At 37.5% G+C, this 25,257-nt stretch overlaps 1 protein-coding gene across 3 annotated transcripts in view; it reads left to right on the top strand.

Annotated features, from left to right (window-relative positions):
- The window catches only part of LOC115492903 (uncharacterized), a 531,227-nt gene that overhangs the window by 15,949 nt on the left and 490,021 nt on the right, over positions 1-25,257 (top strand). The window contains exon 1 of one of the 3 annotated variants that reach the window (XM_072923230.1): positions 2,379-2,515. The exons of 1 other annotated variant lie outside the window; for it this stretch is intronic. The gene's annotated coding sequence lies outside the window, so the exon portion shown is untranslated. Of the gene's footprint in view, positions 1-2,378; positions 2,516-13,578; positions 13,598-25,257 lie in introns of those variants that run through there. One more of the 3 variants, XM_072923232.1, reaches the window with a different exon arrangement.

Here is a 25,257-nt window from a genome sequence, read left to right as displayed (position 1 = left end):
CATCTTTTCCCATGTTTTCTTTTCAGTGAAATCTGAAAATTTCCAGATTTAAATGGCAGAACCTTTAGTGTAGAAGCTTGTTAAATACAAAACAAAAGGACTATATATATTATTCTGAGGTAACCAAATACTATAATCCCTATTTATGTGATGGAGAAATGGAGTCAGAGACTTGTTCAAAACTGTAGAGAATTTGGTATGCTACAGATTTGGAACACAGAAGATTTCTTGGCCCTATGCCCCAACCACCAATAAATAAGGCTTCTTCTTATTAGAGCTGAAATATAACTTTTGATCTAGTACTGAGGGAGAATCCTGCTCTTGGTTTGAAGGTGCATTTAGTAAGCTTGTGTTCTTTCATAACTGATTTGTGACAAGCAGATTTATCACCTTATGTTATATAAGAGGAAAGCTGGCATGTGAGATGCTCCATAAGTTGTAAGGGTAGGAAGGAGGTCCTCCCCCCCACTCCCAGTTCAGCCTCCAAAGTGCCAGATTTTTCTGTGGGAGAATATGCAACATTTGGGTATGAGCCGATATGAGCTTGCACCATTTAAATATCAGGTTACATCCAGTCATTCCATTCTGTTAAAATAATGCTGGTTTCAGTGCTGTTTTTGTCCCTACCAGAAAGGTTCTTGCTCTCTGCCAAAGCTTTGGTTTCTGCAGCAGGCCAAGCCCTAGTTTTTCTGACAGCCCTATTTGCTGTGCTATGTCCAGACTTTGTGTAGTTCCATGGTCCAGATGGCTTCAGGTGACTTTGATTGAGAGTTGCAAAGTACACACCTCCTGTGTGGTTGGGGACTGGTTTCAGCTGCTCAGTGTGTGCATTACTACAGCATTTTCCCTTTGCTGCTCCTCACAGTCACAGAATCACAGAATCATTTATGTTGGAAAAGATCTCCAGCATAATTTGGTTCAACCTTTGATTCATGTCCACCTTGTCAGACCATGGCACCAAGTGCTATGTCCATTTCTTGCACACCTCCATTGGAGGATGACTCCCCCACCTTCCTGGGCAGCCCATTCCAATGTTTAGCAATCCTTTCTGTTGGAAGAAATTCCTCCTGGTGTCCAACCTCAACCTTCCCTGGTGCAGCTTGAGGCCATATCCTCTTTCCCTGACGCTGGTTGCCTGGGAGAAGGGACTGACCCCCATCTCTCTACACCCACTTTTCAGGTAGTTGTACAGATGGATAAGGTGTCCCTGAGACTCCTCTTCTCCAGACAGAACAATCCCAGCTCCATCAGCTTCTTCTGATAGGACTTAATCTACCTTGAGTGTCTGTCTCCTCGTGGCTCCCTGGAGCTGCCGTGGGTCGCACCAGCTGAGACCTCACCTCACCTGCTGTGTACTGATTTTGCAAGAGCAGTCCCGGCTGGGATGATGAGCTCTGGCTTTCTTTGTGTCTGTTACAAGCAGAGTAGAACAATTCTATATCTCACCTATAGCAATTGCTTTAGCAAACACCAAAATAACTCAAAATATTGGAAAAGATTTATGATCCTCTCGCAGGCTTAAATTGCTTTTATGTACTGAGAAAAGTAGTGAGTCTAAATGCAACCATTACAGGAGGTTTGATGTCACTCCTAATGTTTTACCAAATTATGTGATTGCACTGAAATGCAGAAGTACACATTTCAATTACAGTTTCCAGGCTCTAAGTTTTCTAACCTCTTCCAGGATTTGTCATAAGGGAACTGTGCAGCATTTGTGATTTTTTGTACGAACCCAGAAGGGTTAATCATTCTTTCAGTAAGTACCTGAAATTTTAGCAGTTGATAAGTTTCTTGCCTATTTCTGCATGCCCCTTTGAACTTCAGATTAATCTTCTAAACACTAAGGGCTTTAGGAGCTCATCATGTGATGGGAATGTTTGTACCTATTGTGACTTACTTTTTCATTACCTTGATGGATATTCAAAAATGGATACAGATGAATGATCAGATTAAAAGTGAGTGCAACAACTAAGCCCTATATATAGCTGGGGAAGATATAACCCAGCTGTAGAGGTGAGCTTATTGGAACATTACAAAGTGCTTTGTTTTTACACCCCCTTTAGTTGCTGGCAGTATTGCAGCTCTCTGCTACTATTACCTGTAGTATCTTGTAATTAATGTAGAAAAGATGCTGGGAAGTACTTTGCTACATCTTTAAATTATTAGTTCTGTGTTTCTGGCGTTCCACAATTTAATCCTGCAAATGCTGAAGGTTTCCAGTAGAGGTCAGGATGACATTGTCAGATATTTTGTAAGCGTGTTGACCTGAATAGGAACCATCTAAGATTTTCCTTATTCTCACAGGCAAAACGTTTGGGTGGGGTTTGTTTGTTTTACCTTTTTAATATGCAGATAAAGCACTGTATAAATATTTTGGTTTCCTCTCCAGACTTCATCAACAGCTTTGTAAAATTTGATGGCAAACATATCAAATTTCTTCAAAGAATGTGATGGTTGGGAATAAGGAAAAACAGTGGGAAGGGCATGAGCCTGAAGAGCTAACGCTGCTATTGAGGTAAATGTTACAGTGCAAATGTTAAGATTAGGGGACCTGAGAAATTGCTTTAGAATAGTTTTAATTTTTTATACTGTGTGTAAATTTGTACATATATATATATATATATATAATATACATTTTTATATGCATACATATATCACACATACCTACACAGATATATTTATATATATATCAGTATACATATATTTTTATCTAAGACTGTGTTAAACACACACAGCAGCAACACTTAAGCAGCCTTTGCTTTGGCAACTCATCTTTACTTTTTCACTGTAGCTGCTGTCTCCTGGCATTAGTAAAAGAATAGATCTGGCTGAAAAAGTAACCCTATGGAGCAGAGGAAAAAAGATATTTTTGGATTTTCTTTTTCATCCACACCAATTACTTGATTGGTTTTGCAGCATCGCCATGCAAATAAACATATCCACCCAGGGCACTGAGCTATTAGTGGAACAAGAACTGCCTAAACTGTCTTGGTGACTGGAAAGAGCTGGGGAACATAGTTTATATTTTAAAATACTAAATCCTCTTCTAGATTCTGGAATGCAGTTTCCTGACTGGGATAGATTTTGTGGTGGGTTCTGTAATGCAGAACCACAAAGTCTGTGTAGCCTTTTGCACAGGCACACCACAGAACTGCTTCACTTCCCTTATTTTGCAGAGTTCACTGCTGGCTGGCATTGCAATATATGTTTCTGTTTTCAGGTTTGTGTTGCATTAAGATCTCAAATATATCTACACATGTTCTCAGGCATGCACCACACACAAGAAGTTACCTGTGTTGTATTTAATGCCTTCTTGTGCTTACAAAACTGTGGCAGTCAGGCTCCATGTACTCACTGGCACACTGGTTAGTGGCACATCAGCAATTTACAGGTTTCACAAACTAACCCTTTTGTAAAATGTATGAAAAATCCCCAAAATGCAGTTTGGTTACCAAAACAGAACAAGATGATGTTCACCATCTCTGAGTATAGAAAGTGTTATGGAGGAAGACAAATAGCTAAGAGTGAGGTGCAATAAGATGACTCTGAAATTAAATCTACTTTTCCTGATGTCTGCTCTAAATTATCCTGCCATTAAAGGTTTTATCAGACCATGACGTACCTTCCAAGGGAAGTAGTGAAAGTTCTTATTGCTGGTGACATTAATAGCTAGACTGGAAAAATCACTTTGAATGCATATAGGGAATGAAATAAAATGTTCAGGGAGGCATATTATGTAGTTCAGTTGGTCTTTTTTGATCTATTTATAGTGACAAAAAAAATCAAATATAATGCTTTTTAGTTTTTAAAAAAACTCCTGTTTTAGAAATTATTTTGTGTCCACATAGATGTTTCATCTTTGAATTGGAAAAAAGGATATTTCGAAATCAAGCATTTCTGGACGAAGATGGTAGCAAATGAAATTAAGCAATGTTGTCTCATATTATCTGCTCTATAATTTATCATAATAGGCAAGCACAGCTTACAAATTACAAGGTCACCTTACATTTAGGGATTTAGGTTTTCTTACCATAAAGGAGGTCTATTTTCTCATAGTGGTTCTTACCATTTAAGAAGTCCGTCTAACTGGGTGATGAAAACATACTTATTTTCACATAAATTCTGAGATAAGTTCATTGCTATACTGTGCATTGGGTAAAGAAGAGCAGTATTTCTCTTAAACTCAAGTATTTTTGGCTCATGAAAACCAAACTATTTCTTCTGAGATGAAAACTGTCTGGATGCCTGAATTTCAGGTATATCTTGACTAACCAACTGTTAAAAAAAGTAATTCTGTAGCAGAAGTACATGGCAGACTTTATTTACTTATTTTGCTTAAGTGCAATTTTAAGAGAAGAGATATTTTTGGTAGATATTGCAGTGGCCCTTGGGCTACTTGGGCCCAAGTTCTACCTGAGTCATCTTTAGGGTGTTTAGCCAAGTTGCTTTTTAGTTCTTGTGTGTCTCTGCCTGGTGTTTACCCTCAGTGTAGGAATACAGAGCGCTCTCGGGTACTGCTAGCTTTTATTCTGTTGGGTTTAAGCAAGCTGCTTTTCCTACAGATGCCTCCCAGAAAAGAGTGCCACAACTCCCCTGCTTCCCCTGATAGCTGTTTTTTGTCACCAGCCCAATTTTAACTCCTCTTCCCCATAAATGGCACTCTTGTGAGAATGGCCATGCACAGTGGCACTCATCCTGTCTCATTGCAGGCCCAGCTGGTGCTCAGAAAAGCAATGCTGATGGTTACAGTCTTCTGTCAAATGGGGTACCAAAACTTGAGTCCTCTTTGTCTTATTTTTCTTAACTAGCTGCCTTTTGCTGTGCCAGAGTACATGGCCTTTTGTCTGACTACAAAGCTCTCATCCCATTTTGCCATTTGGAGGCCTTGATCTCTTGTAATACTCCAGGTAAAACATTTTCCATGGTCACTGGCATCATGCACATCTTGGCAGCACCTAGCAGTTAAGAAAGGAAGAAAGAATCTCTACTTCAACTTTGCCAGCTTTTAATCTTGCTTGCCAAGTTTCTCTTTTATTGACTCTTGGGTTAAGAGTTTTTTTTGTAGTTGTAAGTAGCTAGAAAACAACTCAATCTAGCTTGTAGTTTGGAACATATAAAGATAATAAAGATGAAGCATGCATTCTCCTTCCTGGTCAAAGCACAGAGTTAACACTATTAATGAGGGAGATATTAAAGAAATAAAGCATAAAAATATTTGTAAAAGTGCTGCTTCATTCTGGGAAAAAATACCCACTTATTTCTGCAATATGTAAACTACTGTTTTCCAAGGTAAGGTTTTAGGAATGTTCTCTGCTGAGAACCTACCATAATTTTAGTTATTGTGGTTATTGCTGAGTAATAACTCAGCACTGCTTGTCTTCCAATTCAAATTCAAAGATCTGATTCATATTTGATTTTTATTGCATATACATTGCAGTCTTACTTCACTTTTCTGAATTTATTTGCAGAGATGCAGCAATATTTACATTCTTATTAATTTTAGTTTGTTTTTGAAATATAAGTTCTAAATGACACAGAGAGAGCATCAAGGGAACAGACTCAGCTCCTGTCCTGTTTTTTTGCCCAGATCCCTTGTCTGTAATTTTGAATATGGCCTTTTATATTTCAGATCCACAAAGTACTCACACTTTTTACCTCTGATGTCCTAACAGCATCCACTGAAGTTTTTCTAAAGACAGTTTCTTCTGTTTCTGAGCTAATATAGCCTTTCCCACATGAAAGAGTAATATCTTCTTATCCTGCTTTCAAATTTAGTTTCTTTACTACATCATATTTTTACTAAACAAGTTCTGAATAAGTGGTACCATTTTGATAAAAAGAGTATAGTCTTTATTGCCATTTTCAGATCATGGTTTGGTCAACAAATATAAGCTATGTGTATTAAATCTTGAATGGTTGAGTTCATTTTTTTGGGGAACCATATGAGTGAAAAAAGATTAAATTCTATTGTATCCAGATCTGCATTGAACTCTTGTTGTGTTTGCTGTGCCCCATTCCATATGCTTCTTATTTATATGTACCTGCCTCCCAGTTAAATCTTCATTAACATCTGCAGAGCCTCAGTTTGATTTCATCCAACATGAAGGATTAGATGTTTTAAACCATATACATATACATACATGTATATTTTTAGCTTACTTTTCTTATGAACTTCCAAAAGAAGCACAGAATTAGTGGAAAACCCAGAAGCAGAAAGAGATGACAATATTAGAAAAACTTTGAGATTCATAATTCTTTTTAAGTTTTGCATGGCTCCTGATTTATTTGCACTTGTGAGTTTTTTTTTGTTGTTTGGTTGTTTTTTGTTTTTTTTTTTTTTAATTCATTGCAAATGTAAATGTGTATGGTAATTTTCATTATACAGTATGAGACTGAATTTGTCTGGAGTAGTTGATTATCTTCCAAAAAAGCTCTAATTTAATAAGTAAATGTCTTCAAAAGTCTCTCAACTGGGGACCTGATTACAATGGGAAGCAAGTGATCAACTTTACTGCTGTGCTGAAGGAAAATAAATTTACCCCTGCCATTGACACCTTAAGTAAATCATGGGTTGTACATGTTGTGTCTGTCTTCAAATGAGCTTGCATTGAAACTCTGACTGTGTAAGAAGATGTAACAAATGCTCAGTGGTATAATGATTGGTCTCTGCTCGGTACTGGAAGCACAGAACTAATGCCTAGAATACAGAGGCTGAATTGTTACTCCTAAGGACAAAAAAAAAAAAAAGTATAACCATTACTTCAGGTCACCACTAAGGTCACTGACAGCGCAGCATGGGGGATTCAAGTAGAGCAGCATGACTGCGACTCGCTCATGGCTGTGAAAGAGGTCTTTAGTCCCCATTCCCACTATGTGATTAAATTGGAAGACAGAATACATTCTTTTGTATTTATTTACTTTTTTAAAAAGAAAGGAAAAAGAAAGTTTGAAAACTGAAATTTGAAAAGAATCCATTATAAATAAGCATTGTTGTTGGTCCTACTGTTTACTGTTCCATGAAGATTTTGTCTGTTAAATTAGTAAAATCAGGGGTGAGTGGGTTGGTCGGGAGACCCCTCTGCAATCCATGCACTGCTTGTTTTAATAATTAGATATGGCCCTGTTGTCACACTGGAGTCCAGCTTTTATCATTCTTGTCAGACAGAGCAGAGCAGCACTCTGGCACTTGACCTGCCCATAAAAACTTGAACAGGAAACAGCAATAAATAATCCACTCAAAAGGCCCTTGAGAAGAGCATTGCACTTGATTCCTTATAGGAATTGCATGTTACTCCAGTGAGAAAGTAGGCTCCTTCAAAACACAAGCTTTGTAGTGTTAGCATTTTTAAAATTTATTCTTTATTAATAAATGTCCTAATGGTAGCTTGCAAGATTTTTTTTTTTTTTTTTGTGTATACAAGACCTGAAGGAGGCTTCAAAGTTTTTTCCAGTTTTATTCTTTTTAAACATAGAAATAAACTTACAGCTTATACACACTCATCCAAACAGCATTTCAAAGAAAGAACAAACCAGCCAACATCTTCCTCCAGAGCTGGTCCTGGCTTCTTTCACATGGGAACCCTGATTTTTCTTGTTCTGTTTTCCATGGCAACCTTCATCCTGCTGAAGTGACCCAAGAGTTTGACTCCAAATCCCTTACCTCAGTCAGAGCACCCCACCTAACCTGGAGCCTGGTCATTGAAATTGGCATGAGGTGCAAAAAACTGCTCCAGTTTCTCTAGAAATTTCTTTCCTCAGTTTTTGAGGGAAGTGGAAAAGTATTTAATTTCCTGCTCTAGCCTGAAAGAAAAGACTAATTCTGTTTGTATTTATCACAACCTATTTATAGTCTTTGACAATGTAATCCGTTCCACAAATATTTGCTTTAATCTCTGGTTTTTCACATGAAGTAAATTAGAGAACTAAGGGAATAATTTGTAGTGGGTTTAGTCACAGGGTAATTTTTTTCATGTGTGTACAATAATCTAATTTTTCATGTTCATTTCAGTGCCCAGAATGAATCTATAATACTTGGTAAAGGAAAGGAGATTTTTAATATTTGCCAAGGAGAATTTAAGACAACAAGGTTTGGAAAGACTACTATCACACTTACCTTTAGTAAACTAAAATTGCAGAGTTGTTTTGTTGGGTTTTTCGTTTATTATTTTCACTCATATAGTGAGAACAGGCAAAATCATCATATTCTGCCTAGTATATAATTATTAACATGTTAGCTATATATTTAATTTTTCAAAATTTCCATTAAACATTTAAAAACATTTGTGTCTGTGTCTTTTGCAAACACCCACCCTTGATATATATCTAATTTATTTTTTTGAGAGGTTTACCCTTCTATCAAGTATTTATTACCCTACATGGAATTCATAGGCTAGTGAAAAAGTAATTTCTTTATTTATTAATTTTCTTGGTTATTGACTATGCAAAAGTTTCCACTAATGAGAATTCTTCCCTGTTGTGAATCATTAATACATTAAGTACACTTCAGATTACTCCAGTAATGATACAATGAGAATTGCTTAGCTGATTTAAATGACACAGATGTAGTACTAATTACACATTTTAATTTGGCACCAAACACAATTAATTTACTGATTATCAAAAACAAAAGTAAACTTTTTTTATTATAGTAATTTGCTATAATTTATCACATAGCCATTTTCTTTGTGTAATATTTATGCATTTGACAAACCTACAAAGAGATAAGTAATTAGACCTGTTTCATCCATCACTGACTGCCTTTTAACCAGAGGTTTTACGTGAACAGCTTGCAAAGACACTGTGAGATGAACCAAATCATAATGATGCCGTCTTTTAAACCAACAAATACGGGAGTTTTTTAGGTAATTTATGTGGATTATCAAAATTGAATTGTTTATTTTAACTTAGGTTCCTTAAGGTATTCTACAGAGCTATTGTTTGGGTGATGGTTTGTTTGGTTGTAGTTTAGCAGAACTGTCTGTGTTTAATCGCAATTTTTTTTTATAAAAACTTCAAACAAAATTCATTTATAGGCGTTTTGAAGAGAAAAGCCTCAAACGATGCTGCACAGAATAAAAATCTTTATTCCCATAGTAGCAACAATCCCCTGTCTAAATGCTTTGTGCTTGGGAAAGTTTGGAATTATTTGTCCATGGATTTGGGAAATCCAAAACGAGGCAAACATTTTATTTTCATTTAAGGCTAGACTTTGGGCATTAAAAATCTGCAAGCATTAGAAATTTCCATATCAAGCCCTGTCATCAAGTCATTTATTTGCCTGTTAAATACTGTCTTTGGAGATCTTCGTCCTGGTGCCTATAGTGCCATGGAATCTTGCCAGATGTGTGGCATCATTAAAGTAGTTTTTGGAGTCTATATTGATATAGGATAGACAGGAGTATCTTGGAAGAGGTTGTAATTGTTGGCTCTAGTATAATCCTTTACCTGTAGAACCAGGAATTAAAACCAACAAACCAGAAACCAAGCCCCCACCTTCCAGATTATCCTCTCCCTAAAGTAATAGAGGCAAAACTCCCTCTCTTAGATGCTAATTCTGTATTTTCATGTCACTGGTCTTTCTAGAGAAAAGATCTGTAAGTCGCATTTTTATGGATTTAAAGGTCTTTCAGTTAACTTGAAAATTATATACATTTTCAGGTAGTGACACTGTTGTGGCCAGTTTAGGCTAGAGAAGCAAAATTTACCAGAACATGTGATGTCCTTTGATCTTTGACTTCATCATGCTTGACATCCTTGTTTTAATTGAGAACTATTTTGTTTTCCATTGCATTTTCTTAAATCAAAAATTTTGCCACTTGATTTTTCTACATGTGTGATGAGTGCAAAGGGAATATGAAATCCTCTATTTGAAATAGAATTTCAAGACAAAAATCCTACTCGCTGTGAGTTTTTTCCACTCTGGAAATTATTATTAATTTTTAGGAAATAATAATATATCTAAGTGGAGCATGGGAATCTCCTGAAGAGAGTACAGAATTTAGTTTCCTTGGACACCACCAACAGTGGTGCTTGTGATGACAAGTGCCAACAGCAGCAGCAGAGTTCTTGTCCCAAGTGAGCACAGGTGTATTTGAAGGAAATGCATGTCTATTCTCTCTTTTAGAATGCTTATTTGCCCCTTATCATCTATCTACATCTAGAATCACAGCCACCTGCCAAGAACCACTTTTCCATCTGTTTTCTCTAAATATTCCTAAAATACCTCAGACAATGACCCCCCCATTAACTTTTCTTACATTTTCAACAATGAATCATCTACTAAGGGAGGAAAAGCATTTACTTATATTTTATAAAATATATATTTCTTCATTTATTTATTTCTTCTTTATTAAATGTGAATTTGGTGATGAACACTTCCACATTGTGTTTTCTTCCTAGTTTTAATCTATTTATCCTTCCTTTTTTTTTTTTTTCTTTCCCTTTTCTTTTCAGAAGGGAATATTTGTAGTGGCAGGTGTATAGATACGTACATGTAGTTATGTAGTTACCTGGAAAAAATTAAAATTCCCTTTTAAAAGTAAAAAAATAGCAATTTCATTATGTAATATAATTTCACTGTGCTGTACCTTTAAAAAGAAATATGCAGTTGTTCTTGAACTATTAAACTATATGTGTCACTGATTTATCCTGTTACCAAAAGGATCTCATGTGTCACTTGGCAAAATGACAGCTTTCTTTCCCAGTCTATTGTATAATTGTGTTTTGTTAGCTGTTTTTGTTTTATAAATACTGTGCTAAAGGGATCTCTGAAGATGAAGATTTTTGATGCAGTATTTGTCTTTGCTGTTCTTTGATGTTGACCTTCCCCCACTCCCCTCACAGCAACAAGCACAATATTTTGTTCTCAAAAAGTTACCAAATCTGTGTCAGGAAAAAAAGCATTTATTTTCACATCAGAGTTTTTGCAAGCAGGCCAAATCCATTCCAGCAGATTCTTCACTGGAACTCTCCTCAAACAATTTTCCCAGAAAAAAATAGGCTCATGAAAATTTTATTTACTTGAAAATCTGCAGAGAGGCTCCAGTGCTCTCATTCTTCATATGTTTGACTACACAAGCTTGGAACTCTGGCATTAGTATTTGTTATTTTTCCTTCTGACAACTTCCCCTTCTAGCAAAAGCAGTGACACTCTCTCTGCCTGTACATTTAAAATGAGAAGTTTCTCCTGTAATATTTAATTGAAATCCTTCTTATTGAAATATAATTGAATTAGTTCTTATCTTTTGGCAGTTATGGAAAGAAATTATTTGTTGCTTGCTTTACAACAAATTCTAGATACTGTTCTTAAACACTCTGTTTTTAAGCCCTTCCTTCTCTTTATCTTGTCTTCATTATACTGAACATATGCAGTTCCCTTAGCCTGTTTTCCCAGATTCTGCTTCTGAAATATCTTGTCAGTCTTAAGGCTTCCCTCAGGTTCTCTGCAGCCTCTTTACCTTTCTCACAGAGAAATGGCCCAACCCAATAGTGTTTCAGCTGAGCCTCCTCATTGCCAGGAGAGCAGAAAACTTCACATGTCTTTTCCATGACACTTGAAAAATAATTTTTCAGATTGACATTTACTGGTTTTGCACCGACATTCAGTTTTTGGTTTCTGTTCAGTTTGAGCTGCTACAACATCACTGTTTCAACTGCTCCTTAGCCAGGTAGCTAACATTTTGTATTATGTTTTCATTTTTTTGAAGTGAAATATTTCAATTTTATCTCCATTGACTTGAATCCTGTTGATATTATAGCTCTGATCTGATTTCTGAAATTGGTGTGAAATCTAATCCTGCTTTTGAGGTTGCCTGCAACCCTTCCCAGCTCAGTGATAGCTGGACATCTCATAGCATATTTTCTATCCAAGTTGTTAATGAAAATATTTAAAGTTTACCAGATTTCTGCCATGACTTTGCATGGTGCAACCTGCAGGTTTGGCAGTTAACCCTTTCTTTGGGAACTGCTCTTCAGACTGTGGTGCATGGCATAGCTGTTCTTATGGCTCAGAATTAGTTGCATGTATATTTTATTTTGAATTAAAAGAGGTGCATCTGAGCAGGGGAGGTGTAAAATTCAAAACTTTTCTGCTGGCAGTGCCTCAGGATACTGAGCTGGAGGAAACTTCTGGAGGGGGAGCAAGCACAGAACTGTTCCTAAGAGATGTGCTGTAACAAGTGCAGGAGAAGCCTGTTCTCCAGTCTGGCTTCCCAGTGTGAAACCACAACTTTCTGTGGTTTCATGGGTTGCAAAAACCTCATACCTAGTCTCTCCTGGGTCCTTAGGAAAGTGGCATCTGGTGGCTGGAGATTGTCAGCCCTGTCCATTATGGCTGTATTTATACACTAAGAGGAGCTGTTGTGAGCTTTAGAAATCAGTTATATTGCAGACTTTTTTTTTTGAACTTTTTCTGACTACACCAAATGTAGTCTTCTATAGAAAGATTCTCCAAAGCTTTGATCATGGCCAGAGCCTGCTGTGGGATATAAAGCCTTGAGGAGTTAGGGAGAAACCCTTCCCAAAGTTCCTGTGGCCTGGAAACATGCTCTGCACTGTCTCATCCCAGTGGGATAGAGGGGCAGAGAGGGAGCTGGGGAAGGTGTCATCATTCTCCAGCCTTCCTGCTTGGTAGACACCTATGGATGACTTTGGCAGTCAGGATAACTTCCCGTTATTGAATCAATGTTTAAACTATCTTTAAGACATTGATGATAAATAAGAATGTGAAATTATATTCTAATTATAGAATTAGACACTTGCAGCTATCCTGGTGTCTTCAAGGTTACAATATTTGTCTCAAACCGCTCAGTCCAAAAGGCTTGGCCTGATGAGAGTTTGTGTTCTCTCAACTAAACTATAATTTATACAAGAATATATTCTCAGCACATTTGAAAACTAAATAATAAAAATTATCTAAGCATAGGAAATTTATAGCCTGGCTTCGCTGTTGCCTTCTGGAATCTGGGTTTGCAACCTGATAGATTTTATAGCTCAGCAGACTAACTGATATAATGGCATGGCCTTTTAGAATTGCCAGCTGTAGAACTAATTTTGGCTGGAGGAGTGGCCAGATGTATTCCTCCCTGTCCTCAGAATGAACTGGGTTATTGGGGACTATAAATAGCTTCATAAATATTTTACAATGTCTACATTTTTGCACTGATTTAAAAGATAGGAGGATAGATTGTTCAGGTTCCTTATGGGTAACACAAAACAGGGTCAATTAAAAAAAATTACCCTTTAAATAAGTCAATTTACTAATATTTCTATAATGTTTCCCCTTTGGGTTGGCCAATGCTTAGTAATAGCACCATCCCCTCTTCTTCAACTGATGATGGTGCTGTAAAAATGGCCATAAAAATAATGGTTCCTGTTGACTTTAGCCAAGAAATGACTTTTTAAATGAGGAGGTGAAAAGTATATAAAAGTATCTTTGTTCAAACAAAAAGGGAGTATTTAATATTTCTTGGTTTTTTTATCTGCTGATCTGAGTAGGAACCTCTGTTCCAGATTTAAATGCTGGCTTTCAACAGAAGAGAGATGTGTTTATGTTCTCAGTCCAAGTGCCTCCACCTGCCTTTACCCAAGATTATTCCAGGTATGCCATTTAACTTTAAGGTTGCTCAAAGGAAATTTATGGAACAGAAGTCAATATAGAAATAAAAAAATAATCTAATTTCATTTGTGTCCCATAGCTGCAAGAAAGAAGAAGTTATGTTTCTTTGAGTCAGGGTGTCTTTTTCTCACAATGTTAAAAAACCCTCAAAATAAAAGCAGATAAACACACAAAAAAAACCCCAACCAGGGACAGGAAAAAGAAAAATAACTACCCACAGAAAGCATCTTCCTGCTATTCTGGGTATTGAACTGAGAAATTTAAGTGGTAGCCTACTTGCTTTTCAATTTTTTGATTCTTTCAAATAAAGCTAGCTTGCTTGTGCTCATTTTTACTTGTTTTAGGGAAATATATTTTAAGGATTTTTTACTAGAAAAATCTGTAGTAATTAGTGACATAGGGCTCCTGATCTAAGTTTTGACTATGGCAAACCTGAGCACTGTTCACTCCTTTCAAAAATCAAGAAGCCTGTGTGCGCATTTTGAAGTTTTAGTGTAGTAAATAGAGTTTAAGCATGTTCTCAAAATGTGGTATAAGGGAAATTGCTTTACTAATTTATAAATGCAGCCCTTAATTTCCAGTGTGCAACTGCCTGACCTAGTTACTATTCAGAGCAAAGATGGAATCTGTGACAGGTACAGGCCACAAAATCTGATTTAGTTTCATTCAAGAAACCATTTGGCTATTATGCCATATCTATAATCAGCTGGAGTCTTGTTCCTTGGTTTTGCTCTTGGAGAGAAATCAAAATTGTCTTTTAAAATAGACTCCTTGCCTGCTCTGCAATCCTTGGAGAAGGCCAACCCCCCCAGACAATTATCTTTGTTTTCCCTCCCTGCAGGCTTTGCTCGTCTGTTTCATGGGTGTAACATTGAGATAAAAGTTATCCCACATTTTCCATTGTATTTGAATGCTTTTTTATGTGTTAAAAGCCCTGTCTCCTGCTGCAGTCAAAAGTGTGGAGGAGGAAGAAAAAGTGAAAAAGCTTTTTGGGTCTTTTTCAGTGAAACAATTCTCATATCATCTATATATTGGCAACTCCCATAGTATTCTATTTGAGTTTTTTTTAAGTTTCAATTTTTTTTTGATAATCTAGATTCAAACTAGGAACATCCAATATCCAGGGGCCTCTGATAGATGACTTAAATTGAGTAGTGAATATATTTAACATGTAACTCTGTCTATGTAAGTTTTTCTTTGGAGATCTGTGATCGAATTTCAGATGGAGGAAAATACAACTTCTAAAATTTCTTATGTAAAAGCCTCCATGTACTTTTATTTTTTAAAGACAACCTTTTGTCAATCAGACCTGATTTTCTTTATGCTAGTTATTTTGCTTAATGTTATGCCACTAAGAGAGGCTGATGTCTTTAAAAATTCTTGGACTAGTCCTATAAAATAAAACAGATTAATTTCAAGAGTTTCACATAATTAAACATTAGTATTATCTGGTTTTGGGTAATTATTCAACTGAAATTTCCTTCAACTTCAGTTGAACTTACTTCAACTGAAATAAGTTGGTCAAAGCTGACTGTTTAAAAGCTTCGTTTTGCAGATTTGACTATTCTACTATACCTCAAAACACCCAAAGAGTGAAAATAAAGAAAACAGGCACTGGTCTGGTTCTTGGTGGCTCATGTTTTGGTACAGGGGACCAAGACTGACAGCAGGTATTTGACTGGACATCATATGGATATTTCTTCCATCAGGTTGCACTGGGAATAGGAATGAAGAAAATACTGTGGTAGTCTAGAAGGTTTATATCCGAATATTTAGGTGCTAAAAATGTCTTAAAATTGTTTGGGTTAGATATACAGACACAGGACTGACAGGACTCCTGAAAATACCTCTGAATATTGCTTTGCTGATTGGCAGTGCCTTTTCAACTGTTTATTTTACTTCTCTTTGAGGGATTTGTGCAGCTGGGAGTGGAGAAGGAGGTTAAGGGATTGTTGCAGATGTCTTGTCTCAAACCTGTATTCTGTCAAACAATACCTGGAACTTCTTTAGTGTTCCCTGGGGCTAAAATGTTGCAAAGAGCTCTTTGAGCAAGCGAAACGTCACCTTCACCACAATCACAGCTCGAACTTTTCTAACCCTCTCAGTTCTTTCCAAACATGTGGAAGTGTCTTGAGTGATAGAACTAAAGCATCAGATCTCGGCTGGCAATTTTTTCCTCTAGATAATATAAGTAGAACATAACATATATTTTGCACACAATGGATAAACACTGTATTTTATATAGGTTGATCTGTGTGGTTTTTGCTTGAAGACAAACTCACCAGCTCTCAAGAAACAGATGAATGTTTGTCTTACAGCTGTGGTGACTGTTAAATAGAGGAATAAGAAACAGCTTTTCTATGAATCAGATGAAAAATCAGCAGAGTTTTTTTATAAATACAGATGTATTTGCATCTGTATTGCATCTACAAGCCTAGATAAAATGTGGAGAACAAGCTCTGATGACATGCAGATCCTCAAGGATTGTACAAACATCCTTTATTACTACTGATCAGAGTTGTAACTCAATAGGGCCAGAAGAAAGGGAAGTTAGGGGTATTTTCTATTTTCTATGATATAGCAGTTTTAAAATAATGTGGTCAACATTTCAAAATTGAAAAAAGAGGAGTTGTCTTTGTGATTTCTGAAGAAGTTTTCAGTCTCTGGTAGTGGACTGAGGCTTGTTAATGAAGCATGAGCCAGTGTCAGATAGACTTTTAATTAAGATATGAAGGCTCAGAGATCTGAGTTTTCTGTTCAGTCCTAATAAGGGCAAGTTTGAGATCTAAAGAGTTATTTTTTAGCATTTCAGCTATTCAGAGCCTTCTAGGCCTCTTAAAAAGACAAACCAATTGTAAAATGGTGATAACACTGAGACAGGCATTGTTTGGAAATTAGCTTAGGATATTTTTTTATTTACTTTTTCAATTTATCTTTATTGCTTTAAAACAATAACAAACTCACAGAAAAGCAATTTTCTGAGGCATATGTAACTCTCCACCTGGAGAAAAACATAATTTATCCTTTAATTCTTTCTGTGGTATTGCTCATAGATTGATTCTCTCTCTTTGTATGAAACTTTGCTGATGTTGTTGGTTTCTTTGTAATATACTTTACAGCAGTATTTGATATTACTTGTCAGGTAACTTTTTCCTGAACTCAGAATTGTGCTGCAGTCTTTAAACTGATCTAGAAGCAGTGGTATGGGCATCAATTATCATGCACTTCACTGAAATTAAGTCCAGCTTCTGCTGCTTGTAGTTTAACCTCCATTTCTTTCTGTTTTAAGGGATTTGGTTCCACCTTCCATTACTTTTTTTTTTTTTAATTAAGTTTTTATATTTCTACAGTATATCAGAGGCCAAGATTCTGTTGTGTACAGGGTCCTGGATAAACATAGAGTTGATCACTGAATTTTGTGGAGCTGCAGAGTGTGTTATCAGCCCATGAGGAAAATGGAGTTCAAAAGTTTAAAACAAGTTGTGCATTTCCTTTAATTTCAATCCTTTCCCCCCACTTCTCTGTAAGAGTGAGATCCATGCAGCTTTTTGCACTTGGAGTCTCTTTCCCCTTTATTCTTTTACATTCTCTTGCTGGTCCCCACTGCAGCCCATGAGCTCCACTGGCACAGCGTGAGGGATCTGTACTGCCTCCCTTTTCTTGCTGAGGCTTGTTCTCCCAGCTGGGTGCCTCTCCTCCTATCTGAAAACCTTTTTCTCATTTCCAGCTCTGTCCATAAGATTTGATTAGCAGATGTGTGCAGTGTTTTCACTCATCTAGCTGCATTAATGGATGTGTAGCAGTAACCTCAACAGGTTTTCAAGTAAAACGTTCTCAGGTAGTGGCAGGGGAGAGGGAAAAGGAAGGAAGGGTTGTTCATTTGTTCTGTCCTGAGTGCACAGATTTACTTGGGACAAAACAATCCTTCTCTTTGTGGTGATCTTATGAAATGGTTGGATATGCTATTTTATTAACCTTCTAATGCCATGACTGGCAGGTACAACCATTTGCAGACAATATGATTCATCCAGCACTTTACTGGAACATTTATGCTACACTGTGATACGAGTAACATGGTGGATACGGGCAATTATTATTGCAGCACAAGATAGATCTAGGTTAGGGTTTTTTGCCTTTCATTTCCATTTTAAGTGAAAGCAATTCTGGCTCCCTATTAGACCGTCAGTGTCAGGAAAAGTCGAGTGTTACACCTTTTCATCATATTTCCTGGTTTGCTAGAGTGTTATAATGAAAACTCTCAGAAGTTAATGCAGCATTTGAAACTGTGACACTATTCAGAGTTCAAAATAATAAAGAATCATGTTCCGGTGGGTGTCATCAGTTATCAACAGCACAATAAAAATGTAGCAACAAGAATAGTGACACTATCCGTGTACCTTGCACTTCACTTCAGCTGGTTTGAGTTACTTTCAACTCTTATGTAAAGGATTTAATAGGTGAAAGCATTTTGCTGCTTGTGGTATTTGTTAGAAATGTAATCTGAACTGCTTCAATGGAGGAACACCTGATCAAATTTTCAGTGACAAGAGACCAACTGTTTCAGTTTTGAAGTCAGCGTTGACTTTTCAGCATGAGAAAACAAAGATGAAGTAATCCCTTGTTGGGTGTTCACAAACAGCAGGGTGTAGCTTTCCAAACAGCGCTGGGGCAATGGGATGTGACACTTGAGAGGACATGGTTTCTGGCCATGTGAGACAGGAGGTGTTTTGAAGCTGGGCTGTGTAAATTTCCACACCAAAAGGCTGCACAGCGTTCCTTTGGAGATGTGTGCATACGACAACAGATGACATATGTGCTATACATGTCATCTGACAATAATTAAGGGAACATGTTCACTTTTTTCGTGTCTAGGTTTTGCAAGATTTGACTGCTGTCCATTGGTTTATTTGCATTTGTCATGTGGAGTTGCTCTGTTTCCCTGCACACAGCAAAAATTTATCACATAAGGGAGTTTTCTTGACTGGTTTTAACCAGGCACACGTGGGTTTGAAGTATAACTTAATGTCTGGTACTAAGTATTGAAAGGGAGATGTGAAATTGTCTTTCTTCTTTACCCACTTTCCACATTAAAACAAGAGAAGTTTCTAGTACTTTGAGTGCAATGTGCGGGAGGAAAGGAGAAAATCAAGCAGCTGGAGTGCTTCTTGAGAAAAAAAAAATGATTACTTCAAGTTCCAGAATTTGAGGCAATATTCCTTGCATTTGGAATATCATATATAAGAAATCTGGGATCAATCATGTCTAAACATTGTTTTTTATTCATGTGCTTCTGAAGCAAATCTTATCATTTACTGTCTCAGTGTCCATGCATAAAACACATGGGAAAACATGTACCTTTTCCTGACAGCAATACCCACTGGAGCTTTTTCAGTCCAACTCTAATCTTTTCCTTGCACATAAACGAATGTGTTTCTTGTTGCTGTGTATAAATATTATCATTCCTGATATTTTTGTCTGGAAGTACATTGAATCTTAGTCCTGGAACTAAATATTCTGCGTCATGGAGATTGCTGGTGAGATGAGATATATTAATGGAAACTATTAGTTTTGGTTTACTGCAACAACAAAAAATCCAAAACAAAACAAAAACAAACAAACAAAACTAAAACCCACCCAAAACAAACAAAAACAAGCAAACAAACCCCCCCCCCCCCAAAAAAAAGAAAGCCCAAAACCAAACAACAACAACAACAAAACAGTAAAGAAAGGATAAATCCTGTACTCCTTAGTGGGTTTAGCATTTGTTATTAGTTGGAAAGTGTCTGTATAAATGCTCACAAAACCTGCAGAAAAACAAGACACCTGGAAGCAACAGTGGTATCATTATCACTTATCTAATTCTACTGTGATATAGTTTCATTTGAATTAATGCAAATATTAATCCTATAGAAGAGTTGTATCAAGAGGGTGAAATCTTGTTTCTGGAAAATCAAGTTTTGTCATCCCAAATTAGAGACCAGAATCAAACCTCTTCAGCCTCTGCAGAGTTAAAATAGAAAAGATGGAAACAGAAGGCCAAGTGGATCAGAGCCCTCAAGAATTATGTGTCCCTCCATTGAAAGAGAGAGAACACATTAAAATCTCTGTGTTGCTTATATGCAAAGAAAGTGTGTGCTGTGTTTCTCATCATTATATTTTAACAGAATGTTAAAATATAATGTATATTGTATGGAATATAATGTATACAGTATGGAAGACTTGTGTTGATTTAGGCAGTATGAAAAATCCTCTTTGACCATGGGACAATTCTCAGTACAGAATAAGACCCTGTACCTGATAATCTCTTTTGTTAGGTGATTATGCTTATGAATGTGAGGATCTTTAATGTCAATCTTCTCTAAGGGAGGAAAAAAGTGCTGCAGTGTCAGCATATGGGACAGAGAACAGGCAGCACAATCAATTCCACATCATTCCTTGAACTACTGAAACCCATATAAAGGGGTTCACTTCCTGCAGCAAGCCATAGGCTCAGACACTGCACAGTAACACAGCACACATTAGTTTAATGCTCTGGTTTTAACTTGGAATGATGTGTTTCATCTCCACAGCCCATTTGTACATCTCATGTGCATCTTGTTCATTTGGTCTTTACTTAAGGATTCTTTATGTGTTCATATTGTCTGTGCGAATTTCATGTCTGAAAGCCTATTTTTTAGCAAAGGCAGTATTCCAGATATATTAGTCCTTAGGTGAAATTGTTATAAAGTAAGATGTGGATGTTCATATCATATATGTATTGAAGATTACTAGTTTTTGATTTTTTTCTGTACTGAATTGCAAACTAGTGTTTTAGCAGTGTAATATGAATAGTGGTAAAAGTAGAATTCATAGCATAAAACTCCCTGTTGATGAAAGTTTTTTTCTAATTACTAGCTAAAAGCTCAATTGTGAGGTGTTGAAAAGAATACCAATAACATGAGGTTTTTTTCCCTGAATTTTCTGGATTTTTATGAGAGGCTTCATCATTTGTTCCTGAGAAGTTAGGAAGATATGAATGTTATAATTGGTGGAAAATGAAGGTTAATCCTACCGTATTAAGTTCCTGGTGTTTTTGCTTACTTCAATGTTCTGGGCAAGCTGACACTTAAAAGTGCGTGTTGCCCATATTTCTATGTCTGCATTTTGCCAAGTGTACAGTGATGGCATGAAGTGAGATGTGAATACACCTGAGAGCCCAGCAGGACAGGCAGCATTGCCATCATATCAGAACCTCTATCCTGCCACTGCTTCTTTTTAAACCTTTTATTAACTTCCCTGGCTGGAGACATAGGGGTAATAACAAATTCAGAGCAGTTCTGTGCTCCTCCCAGATGCATGTTTTCAGTGTTGTGTAGCTAAATCCCTAAACATCCCCCACTGATACTAATGGGGATCCCTGATAGTTTCCTTGAGCATGTATTCATTAGGACTTCTTCTCCTGCCCCCTCTCTCCCGCTGCTGTTTCAAATAGAGGGCCAAGAGGTCTCATGAAGCACAGCAAATGAACAAGGCAAGAGTTAATACAGATACTGCCTTCTGAGTGACATAACTGTGCAATTATGAAAGTCCTTGTAGAAACATCTTTTGTTTGGTGTGGGAGTCTGTAACTTAAAGAACTATGGTGAAGAAAGGACATTTCTTATGTGCCTTGTGTGTTATATGTGAGGATCATCATGTACTAATTTTGTCAATGATAGACTTGCCAAGGATTTCAGAATCACCTAGATGTGTTAAATGAAGGAGCAGGCTGTGATGCAGACTGGGACAATGAACATTGTGAGGAAGGCTGCTGTTATGCAGAGAGCACAGTTTGACTTGGGAACAATCCAAATCCTTCCTCTCACTATCAATAGATTTCAAACAGCAGCTTGTGCTGAATACACACTTATTTATACCGGGAAACCTATAATTTATTAATCCTAGCTATTAAAGTAATACATAGGGTTCTTTGATTGATGCCTGGTACTGATTCCTAAGAATTATGCAAAGGGAAAACACCTATTATAATAGATATGAAAATTTTCTCCTTGGCACCAAGGAAGAGATTAGGTGCCCTCATCTGGATATTCCTATGGCTATGGATGTGGTTGTGAAATAGTCAGCATTTTTTGTCCATTGCCATTTAAAGTAGGTATTATTTTACCTGTTATACCTTTCCTCAGCAGCACACTTGTTTGAAGGAGTCAGAAGTCTGTGGAGCTTGTCCATGCCCAGAATTTTGGGCCGGGGGAGAGCAGCTGCTGACTATTGTACTGTTTCTGCTTCCAAAGGGCTGTCTCTGCTCCTGTGCTGCAGGTTTGTAACTGGAGGTTGTAACCTCTTAGGTCACCTCAGCTACTAACTGCCAGAGAAGCCAAAGGCAGCAAGTTTTGAACTGCTGCTGTCAGAGTTTTATTTTCTGCATCTCCAGATCTGTGGAGGTGAGACAGCAGCGAGGGTTTCTTGTATCTGTGTGCACATGGAGTTTAACTACTGGACAGAAAATGGTCTTTATATGTGTTTTGGTCTTTATATGTGTTTTTGTTCTTTATATGTGTTTTGGCTGGCTGAGGACACCTGTCTCTGGAAAATTGAGTCACTGTAGAAGAATCTGTGCTTGGGGTGAAAACCCATGAGCACTGTAGCTACTTCACAACAGCACTTCTCATGGGCACGCTCTGTGCTCGTACCCAGAGCCAGTCGAGGACAAATGGATGTGAGCTGCTGGCACTCTGCAGTCCAGAAAGCAGGAATGGTGTGCACTGGGCATGGATGTGCAGGGGCTGGCTGGGCAGCAGCTCCAGCCATCCCAGCAGCACAGCTGAGCACCCATGGCGGTGCCTCAGGGACAGCCTGGGCAAGGGAGGGCAGAACCTGTCTGTTGCTGAGGGGAAATGTGTGAAAAACAGTTCTGAGAGCCTGAGGGGAGAGCGGGAGGAGGGAGAGCAGGTACTCCAGGTGTCCCCACGGGAATCTCCCGCTGGAGCAGCTGTTTCCCTGCAGCCACTGCAGAGAACACTGTGGATCAGGTATCTGGAGGACCCCACACTGGAGCTGGTGAATGTTTCCTGAAAGGACTTCAGCCTTTAGATTGTTCACTCAGGAGCAGGTCTATCCTGAAGGGCTCCAGCCTATGTGAAAGACCTCAGTGGAGCAGGGGAACAGGAAGAATATGAGCTGGAAGGAGCAGCAATAAAGAGCTGTGACAGGCTGACCAGAGTCCGTATTCCTCATCCCTTCTATGCACTGGGGGATGGCAATGACTTAAATTTTCTCCAAGACACCTCTACTTTTCCAGTGATGAGAACTGGTGAGTGATCTGTCTTTATCTTGACCCATAAACTTTTGCATCTTATTTTCTCTCTCTTGACTGCTCCAAGACCAAGTTTTGTTAGAAAGGTGAGGTATATTCTGAGGATGGCATTCAGTATTTTAAAACTTCAAATTTTAAACACTGGTAGGTATCCATGACTTTTCCCTATGCTGGGCAGTCACCATAGAGGACTCATGGTCCCCCCACCCTGGGATGCCAGGGGGCATTAAGATTTTGAACACTGAACACAGGCCACCAAACCCTACTGTGATTGCTGGCTTGTAAGGTGCAATGCATGTGCAATTTTCTAATGGATGGAGGTTTTCTGTGTTTTAGGGAAGGTGGTGGAACTTTCATGTGTAACAACAGGTCAGAGGTACCTGTCAGCAGCTGTCCTTCATTGTCTTGCTGCTTTCATCAGTGGCCCCAGTAGCCCAGACTGACATTGCCTCCCTGAGACAGCTCACATGTGGTCTGAGAGGGCTGTCATCTTGCTTTTGACATCTTTTCCTTCGTGTTTAGACATCTTGTCCTTAAAAGACTTCCTGACTTTGAGTTTTATTTCAAATACAGTGTTTGTGTTCTGTATTTGAGGAGAATTAACCCGAGGTTACAAAACAGTTGGCAAATAAGTGGAGTTACAGCTGGGTAGCATGGGCTGCTGTGATGTGCTGAAAGATTACTCAAAACACACTCCATTAAAGGTAGACTCTCAAGTTCAGCATCGATTAAGAAATTCCAAATGTGTCCTAGGTGCATATTTTTAATACCACATAAATCCTCCTTGATGCAGATGGGTTTTTCAGTCCTCTGCACAGCAATGCTACCTCCACGTTAATAGAGAGGTAGATACAATGGAAAATTATTACCTTTGTCTCTGGGTCCTGGTAATTAAAATATTCAACAGTATTGTAGCATTTTCCAGCCTTCAGATAGAGCCACTTAATCTATTTTGAGATGAAACAACATGGGGAGGTAGATCCATCATATAGTATGGGGTTGCTTTGGAACTTGTATCAAATGATAAACCCCAGAGTATTTGCTCTTGGAAATGACTATTTATTGAGGTTTACTTATTGCATGTTTAATAAAAAGGATAAAAACTCTGTTAAAATCAGCAATTTAGTTCAGCTAACTCAATAACAGCCACAGCTTATGGTAGGATGTTATCTATGTAGGCTGAACATACAACAGGTCAAATACAGCTCATGTAGCATCACCCAGAGTATTTTGTTCCCAAATAAATAGAAGACAGTAAGGGAAATTAGGCTTATGGTGGGTGGGGTACTGGAAGGTAGAAATCACCAAAGCCAGTGTGGAGAAATAGACTCTTAATCGTGTGTTTACATGCTTCTACAATCAGTTTAATTAAATTACTGTCACAAGCGTATCATTCAATTTTAGCTCTTTAGGAGGACTAAGTACAGCCTGAGGAAAGGATGAATTGTGAATAAGAAGAAGTAGGAAATCAGGGTTAACGTAACCCTAAGATAAGTTCCTTCAAGAGGTAAATGAAGGTGAGTTTTTCTCTAGAACAGAACATGCTTTTAAGTGACAAGGACTTTAGGCAAGCATTTTTATGCATTTTAAAAATAGATTAATGAAAAAATTCCTGAATGTGATTCCTCAGTGGCACTTAAAAGGCTCAGTCATCTTTTCATCCATTAATTCAAATAATAAATGAATAAAATTATTTAAAAATTAGGAAAATTCATCAAATCATATACTAAACAGTGCATACATGCAGGTTATGGATCTACCCCAAAATAAAACATCTTTACCTATTTTATTAATCAAGTTTTTAAAAGCATAGGCTCTGTATGTATTGTGTGTAGCTCAAAAAATTTCCAGGAAAATCAAAATTTAAAAATGGGATAAAAAAGTTCTATCATTATTCCCATGTAGGAGTGTTTGGCTGAATATTGCCATGAAAGATATAACAGTGTAAATCCTCGAGTGTAGAATTTTAATCTCTGTTTCTCTATTGTGCTCTATTACCAGAGTAATTTACAGCTAAACTGGCTAGGTCCTTGACAGTGAATTTCCAAGTTTTTAGCAGTTCTTGTGATCCAGATATCAAATCATAACTGACTTTTGTTACTGAAACTTTTTTTACAAACCTGGTATTTTACATCAACCTACTACTATCCTTGTATTGCCCCAAATTTAAGCACTATTCTTGACTGCTACTTTTTTTACCTCTTAAGCTGTTGTTGCTTTTCCATAGAAGGGTACAAGCTCAAGCCTGGAAAGCTCTATTTCATCATCAGAGCATTTGGGATTGTTGGAGTTACTAAAATGAAAAAGATCAGGTCAATATTTGTATCAGGCCCCCTTATGAAAGCAAAAT

The sequence above is a fragment of the Taeniopygia guttata genome, chromosome 1 (genome assembly GCF_048771995.1).
Source record: "Taeniopygia guttata chromosome 1, bTaeGut7.mat, whole genome shotgun sequence".
NCBI lineage: Eukaryota > Metazoa > Chordata > Aves > Passeriformes > Estrildidae > Taeniopygia > Taeniopygia guttata.
Note: the sequence above shows the minus strand (reverse complement) of the source record. Positions and strands in the feature narration are given on the sequence as shown.